Consider the following 15,567-nt stretch of genomic DNA (forward strand, 5'->3'; position numbering starts at 1 on the left):
TTATATTTATCTGATGGAAGAATTAAAATACATCACAGACCAGCCAAGACATTGTGATTTTTGAATATTCATTTCTCAAAATCCATCAGCCAAGCACCAACTAGAAGTTACCTACTGTCTGAAAGAGGTTTACGCAAAGTATTTGTCTGGCCATTTTGAAAAACAAACAAACAAAAATCTCTGCTAAAAATCCTGCAGATAATATTGCACTTACATTGAATATATATTCATCAAGGAGAAGCTAAACTTGAGAAGGAGTTTGCCCTTAATGCTGTGTATGCCCTGCTCAAAGCAGCAGTAAGGAAGGTTGGTCAGACCTCAGCTTTTATCAAGATGTGTCTACCTAATCTAAATTGAAATGTGGGCACTTCTTTCTGAACTCCAGAAGTATGTAATACAGTCAGGACTTCAGTTTTCAAGCTCTCATTGAAAAGTAAGTGTAGATGTTCTTCTTGCAAAAATTACTCTAACCTTTTTCTAAGTGTTTGAAAAGAATGGCAAGGGGAAGATCCCGTGGAAATTGGGAGTGTTTTCACAGATTGCTGGTGACAGTAAGTATCATTTTATAAAACACCAGTTAGGCTTCATATGACATATGGAGACAATTTCTGCCTCAGCTATATTTACCTTTCCCTTTGATCTAGTGGGAACAGCTCATGTATATCGGGGCAGAGCTTGGTCTACAGTATCCTGTTTGGTTTGTGTATTGGAAGAAGTTCAGAATAGCTAAGTTGACACGTGCTGTTGCAACTAAGAGGGCAAGATAGTGCAGTAAGCCTGATTTAGTCATGTGGAGGGACAGTTACGAGGTGATATGAGTGAAATGCATTAAGTGCTGCCTTTTTCCTTTATCATTAGAGAATCACTGAAATGTAAGACTGGAAGGAAACTCCATAGGCCATATATTCTCTTCTTCTGCTCGAAGGCAGGATCAATTATACAGCCATCCCTGGCAGCCATTTAAGTAAAATATTACTGGAGTGAAGAGATATTCTTTATATTTAGAAGGGGGAATACTGCCAGCACAGTTAGTTACTTACCTTCTGGAAAAAAAGAAGAAGAAAAAAAAAACACATAAAAGAGAGGTTATTCCAGCTCTCTAAGACTTATAATTCAAATTAGTTTGATGATTTGCTTGGGATCATTGAAGAAGCCTGACTAGAAGATATAAGTGAAACATAAGACAGGGTATGTGGAAGTGAAAAATAAGGAGGCAGGATCGTAGAAAGGCAAGGTAACAGGTTGAACAGGCTTCCAGTTGAGGTGGTGAGCTCCAAAGGCAGTAGTGTATTTAGGCAACAACTGAATGAGCATGTGGAATTCAGAAATACAAAGACCTGTGGCTGTATTTTTGAGCTTTGAATTACCTGGTGACTGTTGCACTTCTAAAGTGAATTTTTTCTTGGCTTTCCCCCTTAATTATTATCGGAGAACTGTGTGTGTACGTGTGTGTGCTTACACAGCACTGGTTTCCTTCCTCCTGAGCAAAAAGGCACGGTAATTTTAAGATTCTTTCAGAAAGAAAATGTTTTTAAGTTACTTAAAGCAGTGCAGGAGGGAGAAGAATGAACAGCATTGAACTTGGATCCGCATGGGTCCTGCTCACCTCTGCTGTAGTCGTATCACTACAGGGCTCCCTGCCTGATTATTGCAAGTTCTTTTTGAAAGCCAGACCATTTCATTTGACTTTTGTCACAGCTGCAGCTTTCTCTGCTCTACTTCTAAGTGTAAACACTACAATTATTTGCAGAGTGTTATTGGTCATTTATTTTATCAATTTAATATTCTTATATCATGCATCTTAATACCACTATTAACTGGTTTGGGTCATTTCTTACTTGTATACCAGAAAACTGCTTCTAGTGTTATTACTTATTGGTCATAATCAATTAGGGAAGTTTTTAGACTATGGCAGCCTTATATAAATACACTGGCAAAGTTCACCTCCTATGATTTCTGACAATTAAATTGTTCTGTCACTTTGGGACCTTCATTAATCTCAACTTGTCATCCTTGTTTATGCAGGTTATAATGGCCTGTGTGTGTAAGTGAAATGAGATGCTAAAAGCCCTTGGCTGTTTAACTCTTTGATGAAAGTCAAGCAGAAATATGTTGTTGAAGGGAAAATTTGATTTTATTTTTTTTTTTTTAATGCCCCAAAATAGCACCATGGAAATTATTGCACTGTTTAATGGCGAGCTATGAAATAAGCCAAGGAAAAGTTTTACAGAGGTGAAGAAAACCAAGTTGATGGTACTCTTATCATACTCCTTTGTGTGTGTGCATGAGTGCACACAGAAATAAAGACGTGGCAATGTAGATTGTTTTCTCTTCCAGGAAAGTGATATGAAGACATCATGTTCCAGCAGAGGAAACTAGCGGCCAGAGATTTTCAGATAACATTGTAGGATCGGTGTAACGCCGGTGGAGGACATGCCTAAAAGTCTTTTGAAACTTTGAGATGCGAATCTGTCAGTAGGCCCTTTGCTTTGAGTAATTCTGACAGACTGATTCTTGAGACTACTGCAGAAACACTTTTGAGGACTTTGGGAAGTAAAAGTCCATTTACAGAATTGAATTTAGTATTTACGTTCCGGGAGGAGTTTATCAGTTTCTTCTTAACTTATTTCCTAAAATTCAAAGACCTGCTTTCTGACATCTCCAAATTCAGATGGTGTTTGTTATCCTCTGCTCTTTTCTCCATCTTTTAGGAGGGTCTTAAAAGGATTTCTAGGGCGGTCATTCTGCAGCACCAACAGTGTTCCTCGTATCAGCCTCAGGCAGAGCTCCTCACTGATCCTTCCTCCTAGAGTGGCCTCTCACTTTACAGCCCTCTGAACTATCAGCAGATCTTCACCTGGCACCGTGCACCTAAAGCACAGGTTCTTTTTGTTCCATGCAACTCATCAAACCTTGTATTTCGTCTTGGGCAAATGCCTGTTAAAATTGAAACCCAGCCTAACAGATCTTTATTCTCATTTGCAACTGGAAATGAGGGGCCAGGTTAAAGCAAGCAGCACTCTGTCCCATGCTGGCAAAGCTGGAGGTGGAGCACAGATCTCCTGACCTACTCAGAGCCTCCATCCATACACAGCTGGCCAAGGTTAAAAAATAGGAATAGCCTTATCCATCTCAAATCTAAAAGGAGTGTAATGATACGCTATTCTCTGCACCCTGAGAAACACACGAGTGACATCCTCTCTCTGAGCACTAATTACCATAATTCTTAGACCAGAGAGAGATCCAGAACACTGCACAAATTATCACCCAATATCTTTAATAAATGTGGATGGTAAGTTACTTGCAAAGGTGCTGGTTAATAATCTGGAACACATATTCCCAGACCTAATTCATTTCAGTCAGGTGGGATTTATTAGGAATTGGGCTGTCATGCAGTAGTATGAGGCAACTCTTCAGTACAGTAAGTTCACACAGAAGCAAAGGAGAAAGTTGGTGCGTCTCGTGGTAATATAAATGACTTAGATCATACAGAGACAGACTATTTCTGACTTTTCTAAATATTCAGATATGGACAACTCTTTGACACTGTACAGTAAACACCAGTAGCACCCATCAATCTGCTGTAAAAATGCTGATGCCGGTGGGTTAACAGCTAGGCTTCCTAAGTTACAGAAAGGAGACATGGCAGAGCTGCTCTCTCATTTCTACTTGATCCAGAGTTCACATCATAACTGTGTTTCTTTTTTCTTTTATGAGATTAATTTATAAAGAAAACCAAATCCCATGTGCCTCAGGGATGCCCATTTTGGCTGTGGTTGCCTTTCTTTCTTGCCTAGGGAAGAAACAAAGTGATGGACTCCCACCAAAGATGCCTCAGTGTGTGTGCCTGAAGTTCAGTAGGATAAATACAAGTCTCGGAGGCAAACTGCCAGATGTTATTTGTCGAAGCTGCCTCTAGGCTGCTCTGAAGCATACCAACACATGTGTCAGGGCAGAATGAGAGTCAGGGCAACTTTCCAATTTTTCTTGCTCCCAGAGGCTCTCCGGGGGAAGCTGAGTTTAGGAATAGAGAAACAAAGACCATGAAAATGGGTGATTGGTGTATTTTAGGATCTAATGCTGACACAAATGTAAAGCATCATATATATAATTTCACCTTAAATTTTGAACACAAAACAATGTACTTGTCTTTCTAGGTACTTCAGTGTGTGGCGAGTTGCATAAATCAGATGTAAAGGCTAGTGATTCCTCCTGAAGCTGTGGGGCCAGCATTACTACTTCTGCTTTGACAATGCCGCCTGATCATATACTTTGGGAATGAGGTAAAGCTTTAATGGGCCTTTTGAAACAGACTTTTTAAAAGCCACGTTGGATTTTACTCAAGATCACACTAAGAAAACCTTTGGTTTAGCCAATTCATTTCTTCCCACTGCCTTCATACATAAAGATAAAATAAACAAACCAAAACATTTGTAGTATTAGTTGCAAAATAAGTGATTCATCCTCCAAAAGAGAAAAGCGCTTGCCCAAATAAACATAACATAGTGCTGAAGCACTGTTCATGAAGTAACAACCCCACAAAGATGCTGTTGCTTATATTCTTCTACATTATCATCTTTCCCTGAACAGGCAGTTTACTTAGACTCTTAGCTATGGGGAAAGTCTATTTTTAGCATGTGTTTGTACATTGGCCAGTGTAGCCAGATGCTTATGTCTAATACTTTCCTACTGAAAGTGAAAAGACAGAATTGAATGTAGTTTAAGAGAACTCTCCAAAAAATTTACTGTACAATGCAAAGGATGGATGCTCAGTTCTTAACTTCCTTTTCTTTGAAATTAGATATAGCATTAAAGAGATGACATTGATATATTTGTTATCCAACCTGATAGACAGTTTTCAATTTTTTCACCCCTTAGTGCCATTCTCCATCATAATGTTTGCATCAGGTACTTTCGGTACTGTGTAAATTGCATTTAATACGTAATTATGCACAACGTCTAGGTTGCATAAATAAATTCTCATCAGCTTTGCATGTGAACCTCGAAATGAGTACACCTGTACTGGCTCAAGACCTGTAAACTGATTAATTGCACCAGTACCACGTAGCTCAGGTGGGATTCTGCAGTGAGCCCTTCCACTTCCAGGACCTGGTCTCTCGTGTCTGGACGAGATTGTGTCATCTGATAGATGTAGATGGGCACATAGCAGAAAAAATTACCCTCCCTTCAAAAGCAGTTGCAGGGAGTGGAGCGCAGGAAGTGGGGTCAGCTGAAGATGGACAGTTGAGACTTTCACTCAATTTGCAGTTCTTTATGAGACTCAGGAATTCACTTGACGAGATTATTTTTAAAACCTTGTTGAAGGCAGTGTTCAAAATTGTACATTTATGAACAATGGCTTTGATGAAACAAATGGAAATTTTCCTGTTTAGTTTCCTAAGAAGCAGTTTTCCAATTTTATTTTAGCACTTTTGAGTGAAAATTCCCATGTTTTTAATGAATTTCTGGGGCATTTCGGAGATTAACTTGGAGAAAAGAAGGATTAAATGTAACTTGCAAGTCATTTATTTCTCGATTACAGCCATCTAATATCCTCCATGTGTATAAATCAGTTCAGTTTAGCGATACCAATTAACCAAAATGTGGTTTTAAAATCTCACAGTATATTGAAATGAAATTAAATATTTAATTTTTTTAAATGAGCAATCTCACATAATTAATTAGTTACAAGTTTTCCATAATCACTGAAATACAGGGACATAGGCTGGCTAACACGGATGTAAAAATGAGTTTGCGTGTGTGTGGGCACTCACACATCTATGTGTACACAACACACACTTTGTATCCCCACATGCAAAACCACACATGCACGTGTAGATATATATACATATATACATACACATGTGTATATATATATTTATTATAAACATGCATAAAATCACTGATGAAACTACTGGTGGCTACCTCTCCAGGCAAATAAGGCTCATAAATTGACACATTTTGCTTAATCTGTATGTAAAGCGTGTTACACATCACTGTTATAATGCAGGCATCTTAACTTTAAATGAGACGAAAACAAACATAAAATTAGCACTTTAGGGAACCCCCTGCCACTCAATTTGTGTTGGGCTTAACACCTTCTTATTTTATATACCCTTCTACATAAACAGTTTTATATCAGCCCTTGATATGGTGCCTTCAAAGAATTAAATGTTGAGCTGTTTAAAAGCACTAATTAGCAGCTTTAATACAAAGGGGAGCGTAGTTATTAGTAAAATCTTGTAAACCTAGAATACCCTTCGGGCCCAGTCATTTGTGTGTGAAATAACTCAATAAAAATATTATATTGTTAATCACAAAAACCTTCAAGGGAAATGCTAAATCTAGGAAGGAATATAAACTGTACCTTTCCAAACAAAGGAGGAACAGTGACCGTCCACATTAAAGCAAAGCCATAAAACCCCAAGAAGAATATATTCATTGATAAAATGCAGCTTGTTTCCTAGTAAGGGGTTTTCCAATCGGTAACCTTATGCACATACAACAACAAACATACATTAGTGGTGTTTAGTTTGAACACAGCTAGCGACATATTTGTTAAATTAGCACTTCATTCCTTTCAATAATGTGCAGCAATGGCAAGGCTTTTTGGTAGTGGAATGATAATATTTAAATCTGTACGGTTATTTTTGTACAATGCAAGTTGTGTACACACACATATATATATGTATGTACCATTAGAGATGTTTATAAAGGCATTGGGATCAGTCCCATCTAGACTTTCTTTCTAAAAAACTGTGTATGTACACTTAATCTTGTTTGATAAATTTAAGTTGATGTTTGACAGTCTGAGGTCTACTTCTTTCAGTACATCACACGTTTTATGTTAATAGTCAATATCTGTGATGCAGGTAAATAATTATGTCCTTTAAATTTACACTAATTCCAGCATTATAAAGGAAGTAGCATTTCTAATTTATACAATGTGGTATAGCAGGGTGGCACTAGATAGCAGAAGAAACATACATAAGTATGGAGAAAATATTTTGGCTGAAAACTAATGCTTAAAAATAATGATCTCAGAATTTACAGATGTTAAAAAATCCATATGACATAGCTTTTATAGTTCGAGTGATTTCATGAGCTAGAACTGAAGACTTTTGCCTTAAAAAACTTTCTGCTAGTGTTTCAGTGAAAGGTGTTTGAAAAGTACTTTTAATTTAAAATTTCAGGGGAAAAATTCTGAGGCATGTTACCCTTCTGAAATTATTGTTGGTATTATTATTATGTAAGTCGCATATGTCATCATGCAGTATCATTATTTTAATCTGGTATCATTCTTCTTCTCACCTTTCCCGGGAAAAAAAAAACACTGGGCATGGATATTTTAACCATGATGATCATTTGCTCATCTTAGTGCTAGTGGATTATTTAGTTTTTTAAAGGAAAAGTAAATAAGTATACTTTCTAATATTTGAGGACATTTTAAAGTAGAAATTTCTCCATAATGAGTAATATCTATCCTTTCCAGCCACAGGCTACTATGAGAAACAGATTTATTCAAAGCCCCAATATATTTGCTGTGAATATATTTTTAATGTATTTCTTTAACATGAAAGAGCTGGCCAGAGCTTAAACTTTTTTTTTTTGTATGTCATGATTTGCTTTTTACGGTGTTTTATGTTACAGCCTAATTAGTATCTTACAGTGCCCTTACATGTACTTAGGGTGTAGGGTTTCACTAAATACACTGAACATTTTATTTTGGGGGACCTCCGTGACACACTCTAAGCAGTTTTAAGCAGGCTAAGAATATGTTTCCAGTCAATCAAGCCTCTAGAGATAGGTTATCCACCTCTGGCTAATGCACTGCTATAAAACCTTCACCGTTCCTGACTGCGCGATACTGTCTGTTATTAAACCCCTAACCGTGCAGGATTCTGAAGCGGGGGAGGGAGACCATTATTTCCAGTACTTCATAAAGCCCACTTTAACAAATTATATGAAGATTAACTAATGGCAGCCTCAGTGTTGGATAGCTAGCCAAATTAGGTCTGACTTATCAGAGCGGTGCTTTGTCGGTGGCTCTTTTGAGCCTGCCTTTGCAGAGGAGGTCTTGGCTGGCAGCCGGTCCAATAGATGATGAACCAGGCCCGAGATTCGGTCTGCGCCGCAACAATAGAGAGGTGAAGCAAGCGGCGCTTTGAGCTCCTCTGAAAACTGGTTTGGAAAGCCAGCGAGGTCTCCGACTGTCGGCAGTTTTCCTGCTGAGGATTAAATGTGCCTGCACAAAGCCGGCTCGTCCCACACGTTAAAAGCACCGTGCGTGGAGAAGGAGCAAGCGGTGGGAAGCGCGGTCCGGAGTGCCGTGATGGATTAGGGAGAGGGGCCTTGTGAAGGCTCCGTTTTCTGAAGGGGAGATAATCTGTCAATCTCAACAGGGCAATCCTGTCAAGAGTGCCCCATGCTGGGGTCCCCTGCATCCTTTTCGGTTTTTTATCTGTCCTGTGGAGGGCACCAGCATTCAATGGCAGTCGCTGCTCCAGACATTTAATGAGGGGCTGAGAAGAGATATTTGGGCACATTTAGGATAGGGACTGTCTTTTCTCTCTCTGCAAAATGGCTGTATTATCTTCCAGCTTTGGAGAGCTGAGGAGAAGGCAGCCCACGATGTTTTGGAAAGGCGAAGACCACTCTAGCCTAGCAGAAATAAAATCCAAGATAAATTGCTCATCTTTAAAACATCTTAAGATTCAAACGAAGCAAGCTTGGTCCAATACCATGCAGGTAGAGCACTTGCTGAGGTAGGAGGGCTTCCCAAGATGAAAACTGAGGAGAACTCTTGGCTTAAAGAGAGTTTATGTTTAACCATGAAGGGATCGCCGGGCTCTCCCTACAAAGACCTTTCATTTCCATCTGGAATGAGTATACGATAACCTAGTCAGACCAGCCTCTCGGTCACCAATCAAAACACTGACTCTTAACATTTGCCTAATTATCTGTTCTCATCATCAGTCATCTCTTGAAGTCTGTGCTTCATTCAGATGCCAGGTATTTCCGAAATTAATCATGTCATTGAAAGCGGCATCTTTTCATGTAAATGGACTTTATTATCTGGATCGAAAAGCTCCCCCCCCTCCTCCTTTGAGCTGCAAAAGCCCATTTGTAGGGAAAGTGTCTGAAATCTGACATGCCGCCTTCTCAAGAAAGATTCGTAGTGGTGACCTCCCAGCAAGAGCTAAGCATCCGTCACTGGGAGTGCGTGTGTGTGCTGCTTGCACCCTTGGGCTGGACGCATGCTAATTTGCCCCATTGTTTCGGGGTGAGTGGCTTTCCAGCACTTCCAAACAAAGCCTTTTTGCATAAGCTTCTGTGTGTACAATTATTTTATGTTCACATCATTCCATCATCTTATTTCCATTCCTGATATAAGAGGGGATGGAAGTGTCTTTGTTTTCTTGTTATACTGGGGATTTCAGGCTGGATTTAGCATGTTAGCAAGGGCACTCCTCTTTCATTAAATCTCATTTGACAAATGTTTGGGACCATAGGCGTGATCAGCCCATTGCACAGCTCATCCTAGCTTTAACTTTCAAAGGACCACTATCTCCAAAACATGTTGATTCAACAAGGAACCAATCCACAGTAATTTACTGTGCATGCAAAGTGTTGCAGGGGTGAATGAAGAGGTAAACAGGAGAGGCATAGTCCCCGGAACTTTATTAAAACCTTGGTAGAAGAATGTGTTCATTTTGCTCATTAGACTTGTACTCTAATGAATTATATGATGAGCAGGATTGAGAGTATATCAGCACTGATAATGCAGTTTTGCGTTTTGCAGAGTTCACTTTTAAAGTTTGTGGTGGCACATTTACAAACTGCGTTCAAAAACACCCGGTTATTTTATACCCACTGAGATTCCCCCAGGACCATTTGAGGACAACAGTATTAATTGCTGGCAAGCTCTGTGCTCAAATTACAAGTGAAACTTGGGCATCATCTGACTAAAAGGGAGAAGTGGAATGAGTCACTGGCCTTCTGTGCTTACACTGTTAAGTACTAAAATATTAAGATCATTCTTCTCAGCATCATCAAACCAGGCTTGATCTGAAAGGAAGCAACAAGTATGCAAGAAAGTTTTCAGCATCATGTGTATTGTGTGAGAGTCTTGTTCTGTATTCCCTGGTAACGGTTTAATAGTATGAACAGAACAAAAGTGGATTTTCAATAACAGGCACCCTGTTACACATCATGAAGATAGCTTTGAATGTTTAGACGTAAAGCATGGATTATAAATCATTGGATGCTCGAGACAAAAAGAAGCAATGCCATTATGTAGTTTGCCTTTCTGCCTAGGAAAGGCCACAGGACTCCTTGAAGGTTTTATATGATGCTACATCTTTTAGCAGACATTCCAGAGTTGATGCTAAAATATCATGGTGGAGAAGCCACCCCAGTGTTCAGTTAACTGCTCCCATTCCTAAGTGCTCTTGTGGTTAAAAAAAATCCCCTTAATTTCTGGTGTGAATTCATCTAACTTCAACCTCCAGACTTTAGATCTTGTTTTACGTATGTCTTTGTTAAATTGAAGAGCTCTCCATCAAATTTCTGTTTCCTGTGAAGGTTCTTGTATACTGTGGGCAAGTCACTCCTTAACCTTTTCTCTATTAAGCTAAACAGTCGGAGCTTCTTGAGCCTCTCACAATTGTTTTCTAATCCTCCCAGTGTTTTCTAGTCCTTTAGCCATTCTCTTGGCTCTTCTCTCTAATTTATCAACAACCTCTTGAATCATAGGCATCAGAACTGGATTCACTGTTCCATTAGTGGTCACACCAGTGCCACAGACAAAAGATAATATTACCGTGGGCTTCTAGGCTATATCCCCCTGTTTACATATCCTTACGGCTACAGAGCTAATGTGTAGCTGAGCATCTGCCACTCTGCCATGTTCTTTCTGGAGCCATCTCTTTCCAGGAGAGAGTCCTCCCCTTCTGTAACCATTCCCTACAATCTGTTTACCCAAAGTTATCATTTTACACTTCCCCTGGCTTATTGTTTCCTTTGTGCCTCAGTGACCTGCCATCTCTATTTACCACCTTCCCAGTCTGTGTCAGCAGCAACTTCATGTTTTCTAGCAAGCATTGAAAACATTAAACAGCACCCATCCATCCAAGAAATAGTGCTCGGTTCCCAAATCCTCGATAAGGATTCCCTGTATAGAGTGAAAGATTACCAGCTGCCCTCCCCCTTCTTCCTTGCTAAGAAAATCTTGCGCTATAAAGCACGGAGAAGAGGCGATACCCTTAACTCTGCCCGGCACTTCGCATCTGTCATACCCACTTCAGCGGGGGATTTTGTTCACCCTCGTTTTTCTTTCTGTGCTGCCTTGAGAAAGGATGAATACCTGGGTTCAGAGGAGAGATACTGGGAAACCATCACCTCTACCAAGGGAGAGTTAAAGCTCTTGTCTGCCTGATAAAATGATGAGTGCTAATGCTGAGGTGTATTTCACCAGGTGAAGGCAATATCTAGGAAGAGCAATGTTCGTTTCTTCACACTTAGGTTTGTTGTTTTGCATAGCTTTGCTGCAGCATTCTGAGATTGACAGATTGTGTGGTGTCTATTATTTACCGTTAATTACTGTCTCTATTGCTGTGGTCCTAGTTTGGTACTGAAGTGATGGGCAGAACCCTTTCATACGAGTAACAGTATCAGCCTTTCCTAAGGAATTGTGTGGTTTTTTCCAAAAGTAAAAATAATTTTAAAACCCTCCCCAGTTTTAAATTATTTATCACTATGAATGCATTTAAATGGATTTCCCTGTAGTAGCCATAACATTTATTTTTTCTCAATAGTTTTCAGTAGTTCTGGGAACTGTTTTTCACAGAAATGTCTAATTATTATCACTAGCAATTAAATTTATTTATTATGTTTTGCTGTTGCTGAGCTTCTCATGCCATTGGCATGCTCCCTTGTACACTCTCACCAAAGATGAATGGAGGTATAATTAAATTGCAAAGTAAAATTGTCAATGTTGACATTGTTTCTCTTTCATGGGGCAGTTTGTAACCATCTATGCTTTTTTCCAGGTTTAAATTATTTTGTTTGTTTTCCGTTTTGTAGGTTTTGAACGTACACTTTTTTTGCCTTAGTCTCTCTGGGGTTTTGGTTGGTTGGTTTTGTGTTTTGGTTTGGTTTTTCCCTTCCTTCCCATCCATGAAATGTTGTTTGTATTCTGATAACTTTTCAAGAAATTTAGCAGAGCATCAGCTACGGACTTGGTCCGAGCCACTTTAGTCAGAATTTATCCTTTCTCTGTGGCAATCTGGAAAAGTTGGTGCAGTGGAAAAAGAGAAAGGAAAATGAACAAATGGAAAAGAACTCTCCACCCCAAAGAAAACATTAAACTTTATCCTTTCAGTAGCAAAATATGAAGAGAATTTTTAAAAAGGGGAAGGAAAGGGAATTTTGAAATTTTCAGTTCTGATGGAAAAAAAAAATGAGAAGTTTTGAACAACCAGAAGCATCTTTACAAAGTAAAGTTCGGGTTCTGAGATGGATAGGAAAAAGCAAATGCATGGGTTTTTTGGAAGGAAAAGAAAAGCTTTAAATGGCCTTTTTTTTTTTGTCTAACACTTGCTTTCCACCGTTCTTTCCTAGAGCATTAGGACACACAAGGGGTTAAAGGTCCAGGAAGAGAGCTAGGGAAGAAAAATCCCTCTGTTAATTGATCTGCCTGTCTGGTGACGAGGGCCAGCTGAAGCTTGTCAGGAACTGTATGAGCTGAATCAAGCTTGGGGCCCTAAGTAAAATACAGACACCTGGAGCGAGGAGGGGCCGGCTTGCTCTGTGTGCAGCTATTTAGTTGTTCTTTTAATGTAGGCAGGGAAGGGAAAGGGTCAAACAGTGCTGAGCCTGGGCTTGAGGGATGTCAAATAGTTTTTCCACTGAAAAGAAACAAGGTTAAAGCCTGTTAATGGCATCTAATGCTATTATTGTGCAAGTCTGTGTGTACTTGTGGGCTTGCTGGTGTAGGTTGGAGGCAGGTTTTGGTGACTGAGGAGGTGTTGTTGTGTGATGGTGTTGCCCATAGGCACGTCACTGGGCAAGGAGCAGTGGAAACCTTAGCGAAATGTGCACAACTCGATTTTGATTCACGCTGTTCAGGGCAACGTGCTCAGAGGGGATCCTTTACCTTCTGCCCTCCCCTTGCCGAAGGATGAAGCGATCCAGAGTACATCCTAAAAAAGCATTTTTCTTTCTCCTTGTTCTTCAGCACTGCCTCCAGACCGCTCCACCGATGCAATCTGGCTATGATTCTGCATGCCACTTTGTTTGACCCTGATGACATAAGTTGACGCATGTACTTTTGAACCTTCCCAAGAATGAATAATATCCCTGCAATAAAATGAAATCCTAGCATTTTTAACCCGACAAGCCCCTGTGATTGTTGAGGCCAGGCATGTCAGATGGTGGCTCAGCCGATGGACGCCTGAAATGGAAGTGGATAGATTTCAGCCCCCAAACAAACAAGCCATTGAGAGCTGGCACTGGTCCGCTTTTCTCGTGATACCTGTGATGAGTACGTTTGAAACACTGAAGGCTTTTTTCATGGGTAGTGGGAGGAGGGACAGAGGACTAAAGGACGTGCAAAAGAGTAGAGAGACTTTCGGCTTCAGACTTTTATGGTTGCAAGTAGCTGAGGAAAGCTCAGGGGCTGGGGGAGGCTCACTGGCTCTAAAACTGTCTCTGATTCTCATGGGTTTGGTATAAGTTGACATAGGTCTTTCCCTCCCCTTTGTGCCGAGTTCCCAAAATACTACACTTAAATTAAAGATGGGCCTCAAGGTTACACGAAGTTCAAACTTCCGCCAAATTTAGAGAGGTCAAACCCAGGACTTTATTTGGGGATTTCTATGCTTTTTGAAGACTTGCATACACCTGGCTGAGCCCAGGCCTTATAAATGAGGACTGAGACACAAATGAACTGCATCATCATTATTAACATTAGATCCTAAGCCTTAGCAATTCCATCCGGGCAGCTTTCCTGTTTGTTGCCCAGACATGCCAAGAGCAGACCAGAAGTGTGACATGAGCAGAGTCCTCTTCTCCAAGAGAGGCTGCCAAGTCCTCAAACCCTGACAAGGCATTGTGAAATACTGAAATCAACCGTGCTGAAGGAGAGCTGTGCTTAAATCAGGATGCAGGAGTTTGTGTTTGGCTGAATTAGTGTGGTGACTGTGCATAACTGAAATAGAAACTTCCAGTATTTGCATGTGTGTGTTATTTGTTGGATGAGATGAATCCTTTTCCGCTGGACCTCTAGTACTGTGACATATGAGTGGAGCAGGAGGTTTGCCTAACTGTGATAAATTTACGTATTTATATCTGAATATTGCATTGAAAGCAGCAGGAACAAATAAATGTGTATTGGAAGAAGATTAGGTCTCTGTTAGATAAGGTCATTGTCTTCATATAAAAGAAGTCAGGTTTCACTTTTTTCATTCAGTTAAAATGATAAGACTACCTTGAAAGTGTCTTTCACACTTCAATTTTGTTTTGTTTCTTCAAGAGAGGCACTGAGGAGAACTGATTGCAGTTACTCTTGACATTTTAAATGGCCATCCCTTTCCTCTTGGATATGGTACCCAGATGTATAGTTAGTAAGTTAAAGTGGCTCCGCTAAAGATAAGGATGCTGTGAGCTTCGGTTTTACAACTCCTGCCTTGGCCTCCCAGCACAGCTGATTTAGTAGGAATGAGCTTTCTCTGCTCAGAGAAATTCAATGGGGAGGGGGAATAGGGGGTGAGAAAAATAACAATACTCCACAGGCTTCCCCTCTAAAGGTAGAAAAGCTGCTTGACTGGGATGTTGGGAGTGATCCCCTAAAGCGGGGGGCCGGGGGAGCTGCCCATACAGGGAACCCACGTTCAGCCAGGGCAGGGCCAGGAGCTGGGCTTGCCTGCTTTGAGAAATGCAGGAGGTGGAAAGATAATAAAAGGAAAGTGTGGTGAACAGATTGCTTGAGCAGAATATTTTAGCCTAAAAAAATAATACTAAAAGAAATCCACAGACAACCCCCCGGCCATAAGCCTACAGTCCCTTGTATGAGGCTGATGAAATTTATAGGAGAGAGAGACATAACAAAAGAAATTGTTTATTTGTTTGTTTGCCTTTATAAAACCCATTTGGGAGGAACATCAACGAATATACCATACATCAGTTATCTGCCTTATACCAGTTACACTGATGCTGGAGACGTCCTTTGTTAGAAATTAATGTATGTAATAAAGTTTTACATTTTTCATATGTTTTGAAGTATGTGGCCCATAATTCTTTTGACTGCATAATTACTTTTTGTACACAAGAAAAATGAGGTGCTTAGGCCTAAGTAAATAACCTCAAAACAAACCAAGAAAAACAGTTGCATCTTTTTTATCTTCTGTGTTTTGCACAATAAATATTTTGTTAGAAACTTTAAAAAAGAAAAAAAAATTATATATCCTCAATATCATTTTACTTTAAAAAACAAACAAAAAAAAACCCAAGCCCCTCTAGGATCACACTGAAAAAGACACTGAAGTTACTGAGAAAAATACATGTTAT

At 39.8% G+C, this 15,567-nt stretch overlaps 1 long non-coding RNA gene across 9 annotated transcripts in view; it reads left to right on the top strand.

Moving 5' to 3' along the window:
- Window positions 1-15,567, top strand: part of LOC136100209 (uncharacterized) — a 43,075-nt gene that overhangs the window by 3,817 nt on the left and 23,691 nt on the right. For all 9 annotated transcript variants that reach the window (XR_011738104.1, XR_011738103.1, XR_011738105.1 and 6 more), the window contains exon 2: window positions 4,158-4,283. This is a non-coding gene — a long non-coding RNA (uncharacterized lncRNA). The remainder of the gene's footprint in view (window positions 1-4,157; window positions 4,284-15,567) is intronic.

This window comes from Patagioenas fasciata, chromosome 3 (assembly GCF_037038585.1).
Source record: "Patagioenas fasciata isolate bPatFas1 chromosome 3, bPatFas1.hap1, whole genome shotgun sequence".
In the NCBI taxonomy this organism is placed as follows: domain Eukaryota; kingdom Metazoa; phylum Chordata; class Aves; order Columbiformes; family Columbidae; genus Patagioenas; species Patagioenas fasciata.